Raw genomic sequence first — 5,927 nt, 5'->3', positions numbered from 1 at the left:
GGCAAAATGCAGAGGATGCCCTGACTTTGTGGACTGGTAACGGCTAGGCCAGCCAGTGCTCTGCACTTGGGCCCAACGTTCTCTGCTGGTTTGAGCTCATAGGAGGTTGCACAGCAAGCTGGGCCCCAAGGGCAGGGCCAGAATGGACAGGACAGGGAACCGGCAGCAGTAGGAGCTGCCCAGAAAGCCTTGGGCGACGGGGGAAAACTTTGAGTTGCCCCCTGGTGCAGGCATTAATCCATCCTGAAGGCACGGTCTGTGGACCTAATCTGGAATCACCTTGAAGGGGTCTGGATTTTAATCAAGATTGCAGGATTCAGGCAGCATGTGTTAGGTAAAAAGAAAGACATGAGCCCTAGGTGCTCTGGCTCAGTAGATAGAGCATAGGCCTGTGGACTGAAGGGCCCTGGGTTTGATTCCCTGCAAGGAAGCATGCCCAGGTTGCAAGTTCTATCCGCAGCGGGGGCTGTGCAGGAGCCAGCTAATCAGTGATTCTCTCTCATCCTTGATGTTTGTCTCTCACCTTCTCTGAAATCAATAAAAATAAAAATAAAATAAAAAATTTAAGAGAAAAAAGCTGAGACAGGTTTGGCTCAGTGAATAGAACATCGGTCTGCGGACTGAAGGGTCCCAGGTTCAATTCCGGTCAAGGGCATGTACCTTGGTTGTGAGCACATTTCCAGTGAGGGGTGTGCAGGAGGCAGTTGATCGATGATTCTTTCTCATTGATGTTTCTAACTCTCTATCCCTCTCTCTTCCTCTCTGTAAAAAATCAAATATATATATATATATATATATATATATATATATATATATATATATATTCTTTCTTTTTTTTTTTAAAGAGAAAAAAAATGACACGAATTAGATGCTGACAATGGACCAGGTCTGTGAAAAACCCTATGTGTTAGTTTCATAAACTCAGCTTCTGTGTATTGCTTTTTCATTGCTTTAAATAAGCTGCAACATCAACCTCTGGTTTCCTCAGAGATTGGGAATAAAGCTAGCATATACTGGATGACGTAGTGTGATTCTCAATTATTTTGTCAAAAACTTAATTCAATGACTTCCCTGTTTTAGTATCAAAAGACAATGACTGCCTAGATTCTAGGCCCTAGAAAGATAAAAACAGACACTTGGGAAGTGTAGCCAAGTATTCACTCTGGACAAAATCTCTTCCTTTTGACACTTGCCCTTGGAACACACCTGCCTTATTGGTGACGAGGGAATTTCAGATAACGGACTCATTTAGTTGGTATGCCAAAAACAAGGGCAGAGTACATTTGATTGGTTATTTTACTTACATTGCAATATAAATCCATTTCCTTTGGCTTAATGTTTAACACCCATTATATCAGTGTTGAAGTAAGTTTTTCCTGGACCCTGCTCACTGTAGCAATTGTGGGAATACCCACTCTTTTATCCTGATTGACTATGCTGACTGTTGAGTCCAAGTCCCTGGACGCCAGGTATTAGACGAAGAAGACATGAGAAGTTGTGGGCATATGGGAGAGTTTTTATTGCAGCCCCAGTAACCATTGCTTCTAAGGAGCCATTAGACAAAGCATAAGTAGTCCCACAAAGGCAGCCATTGTACACACAGCTTTACGTAAAAGCAGCCTCAGTAGACATAGGAGCTATCACACAAAGTAGTCTGACTAGGCACCCTCTCACTGGCTGGTCAGTAACACATCTTTATTCTAACTTAGACAAAAGAGGATTCTTGCGAAAACAGTGACTCAGTATTTGGGTTATAGAAAAGCAGGCCTGCACAATGCATACAGTGAAACTGCTGTGTCCTTGCGCCTACATGTGGCTACTTGGCCTTGAACATCTGGCACACTCTGATCAGGGTTCCCATAATCAGTTATATTATTATTCACTTAGGTCAGCACTTTTTATGTGGTATTAAATGACATTTAAAAATGTATATAATTGATTTCAGAGAGGAAGGGAGAGGGAGAGAGAGATAGAAACATAAATGATGAGAGAGGGCAGTTGGAAAGCACCAAGCCTGCAAAAGAGGGCAGTTGGAGGCGATCAACCCTGCAGGGGAGGGCAGTTAGGGGTGACCAGGCCAGCAGAGGAGAGAAGTTGGGGGCAAATAGGCTTGCAGGGGAGCAGCTAAGCATCATCAGGCTGGCATGAGAGTGGTTAGGGGGTGATCAGGCTGGCAGGCAGGCCAGCAGTTGGGAGCCAGCTGTCCTGGATTGTGAGAGGAGTGTTTGTCCGTTTAAGGTATTGTGCCTAAATGGGCAGTCAGATATTCCTCAGGGTGTCTCAGATTAGAGAGGGTGCCAGCTAGGCTGAGGAACACCTCCCATGCATGAACTTCATGCACTGGGCCTCTAGTCTATATATATAAAAGACAAGTAACCAAAATGACTGGAATGATCACAACAACTAGCTCCTATGATGGATATTGAGGCCAACCGACCAGCCTGGTCAGAGGCGGGGCTGGCCGGCAAACCTTCCTTGGCCCCTCTCCCAGGCCAGCCAGCCTCCCTTAGCCCCTCCCCTTGCCAGCCCAGCCCACAGTTGAACCCCAATCAGGGGTGGGGCAGGTGGCCAACAATCCTTAGCTCCTCCCCCCAGCCATCCTGGCCAGATGCCACCCATGCACAAATTTGTGCACTGGGCTTCTAGCTGTAAATAATGCTGCAAAGAACATAGGGATACATATATCTTTTAGAATAAATTTTTTGAATTTCTTCAGATAAATGTCCAGAAGTTAAATGGATGGTTCTTTATAATGGTTTCTATGTCTTTTCTCTTGTTTGCTTGTTTGTTTACAAAATTTCTTTGTTGAAGTTCTCCCTCCATATTTTCCCATAAGTTTCTGAGCATCCTTATAACCATGTTTTGAACTCTGCATCTGGTAGATTGCTTGCCTCCATTTTAGTTACTTAATTTCTGGCATTTTGTTCTGTTCTTTCATTTTGACATGTTTTGTTGTGCTCTCATTTTGACTGCCACTTTGTATTTATTTCTGTAGAGAGAGCGCGCACGAAACATCAATGTGAGAGGAAAACATCCATTGGTTGCCTCCTGCACATGCTCCTACCAGGTCTGGACCAGCAATCAGGGTATGTGCCTTCACTGGGAATCAAACCCACAATGTTTCTGTGCAAGGGATTACCTTTCAGCACGTGCGACAAGGCTCCACTAACTGAGCCAGGGGGGCTCTAGTCCACCATCTTGACTGGAACCTGTATGAATTTTTCATTGAGCTATTAATGGAGTGTGTGCTCAATTTCTCCAAATGTATACTTTTAACTTTTTTGTTTGTTATTGATGAAGTTTCATTACATTTGTAGTCAGAGAATGTTAACTATGTATAAAGCTGTTCCTACTGGAACTTGTATGAAGAAACAGATACCACAAAGAGAAGAAAGAGTCATGAAGTACCCATACATACACCCAAAACTGGCATATAACAGAAATGGCATTTCTGATGAGATAGGCATCTGATGAGAATGGCATTTCTGAGGAGATAGCCAGGGAAGGGTGAGGGGAGGGTGATAGGACTTTTAAAAGAATATTATCAGATAACTATTTATCTTATAAAGATTTAATATATTCCATTTTCTTACACCAACACAAATTCCAGAATAAGACTGTTTTCTTGTCTCTTTCAGCTTCATTGCTTGGCTCATTGGCTCATGGCCCTTCTCCCCTGTTCAAAGCCAGCAATGGCTGGGCAAGCCTTCTCATTTTATCTCACTCTGACACTCTTCTGTCTCACACGTCCCTCTGCTTCTCTCCTATAAAGACCTAAGTGATGACGCTGAGCCACGTGGATAATCCCGGACAATCTCCTCATCCCCAGATCTTTAATCTGCTATCTTATGTAAATTAACACATTTACATATTCTGAGGATTCATTAGGACCTGGACATCTTTAGAGGACCATCATTCAGCTATCACATATCCAAATCTGTCTCTCTTTTAATGTTTTATTAAAATAAAATCCACTCTCACAAAGTTTTGGGTGTATGGCAAGTGACTTTTCACAGCCTGAACAAGTTTCTAGATTAAGAAACAGAACAGTACCTGTTCCCCAACACCCTGCCCTTGCTGCTCTCTCCCAGATACTGTCCACACCCTCTGCCACAGCAGGTCGACTTCTCTGTCCTACTATCAGAGGTTATGCACTTCAATTAAATCACAAAATGAAGACTCTGTATCTGGCTTATTTTGCTTATGTTTGTACATTTTATCCATGTTATTATTAATAGGTGTCCTTTATCTTCATTGCTGTACAGTACTTCATTGTATAAATGTACCACAATTTACTTATATACACATGCTTATGGACATTTGACTCTTTATGAAGAGTGTTGCCATGAACTTCTGCATGCCTTTTTGTGAATGTATGTACTCATTTCCACTCAGCAATGGAATCACTGGAACATTTAGTATGCATGTGTTCAACTTTAAAAAAATATCGACAGCCTGGCTGGGGTGGCTCAGTGGTTGAGTGCTGACTCATGAACCAGGATGTCACTGTTTCATTCCTGGTCAGGGCACATGCCTTGGGTGCCGGCTTGATCCCCAGTAGGAGGCTTGCAGGAGGCAGCCAATGGAGTATTCTGTCATCATTGACATTTCTATCTCTCCCTCTCCCTTTCTCTCTCTGAAATCAATAAAATAAAATAAAAGCATTAAAAACATATCACCAAATAGATTTCTAAAGTGGTTGCAATTAACACTGACACCAGTAGCAGTAAGTGGGTGCTACTTGCACCATATATTTGCTCCTGCTTGGTATCATCTACATTTTTTATTTTAGTTCTCATGGGAATGGTTTAGTAATTTTCATTTACATTTTACTGGATAATAATGGACTGTAGCATTTTTACATATGTATATTGACCATCTATATACATTTGTATATGAAACTTTACTTTCAAATATATTGGGTTATCTTTTTCATATTGGCTTGGAACTTACTTATCTATTCTAGCAACAAATTCTTTTCATTTGTATCTGCTGAACAAATATTTTCCTACTCTGTGATTGCTATTAGATTCTCTTGATCAGAGTTCTTAATTGCAGTGTAGACCAGTTTACCATCTTTTCTGCTTGCTATTAGTGTCCTTTATATCTTCTTTTTCTTAAAAATACACTTTTTTTTATTGATTTTAGAGAGAGGGAGGAAGAGAGAGGCAGAGGGAGAGAGAGAGGGAAAGGGAGAGAGGGAAAGAGAGAGAGAGAGAAAAAGAGAGAAACATCATTGTGAGAGAGAAACATTGACTTTAGGCCTCCTGCATGCCCTTCCAGGAGATGGAGACCACAAACTGGACATGTGTCCTGATCAGGAATCAAACCTGTGACCTCTTGGTCCATGGACCAATGCTCAATCAGTTAAATCACACCATCATGTCATGGCACTGACATGTCAGGGCACATACCTAAGTTGCAGGTTTGAGCCCTGGTAGGAGCTCATACAAGAGAATACTAATCAATGTTTCTCACATTGTTGTTTTTCTCCCTTTTTCTTACTTTCTCTCTGTCTAAAATCAGTAAACATGTCCTTGGATGAGGATTTAAATAAATAATTCGAGGTACTTTCTTTTTACTATTGCTTTTCCTTTATACAGCAATACTATACATCTTTTGAATTAAAAATATAAATTAAATTATATAATACACAAGAGTGTTGAAATTTTAATTACTAATCTGATGCAACTTACATTTTGCACTTTTTTTTTAATTGTCATGAGTGAGGTTTTCTCTTTTACATAAATGTTAGAATTAAAGTCAGTGGTAGTCCATTTTCAAGGTGAAGCATTTAACCCTGAATGGAAAATGACTGGTAGTTTTCCAGCATAGGGTCCAGTGGACATGACAAAGTTCATGCACCTGGAGGGTTCTCAGGCAAACAGGATGTTGGAGAGAGGCCAACTGAAAGAGGAATTTAAACT

Source organism: Pipistrellus kuhlii, unplaced genomic scaffold, assembly GCF_014108245.1.
Source record: "Pipistrellus kuhlii isolate mPipKuh1 unplaced genomic scaffold, mPipKuh1.p scaffold_m20_p_3, whole genome shotgun sequence".
NCBI classification, from domain to species: Eukaryota; Metazoa; Chordata; class Mammalia; order Chiroptera; family Vespertilionidae; genus Pipistrellus; species Pipistrellus kuhlii.
This window is presented reverse-complemented; position numbering follows the sequence as displayed.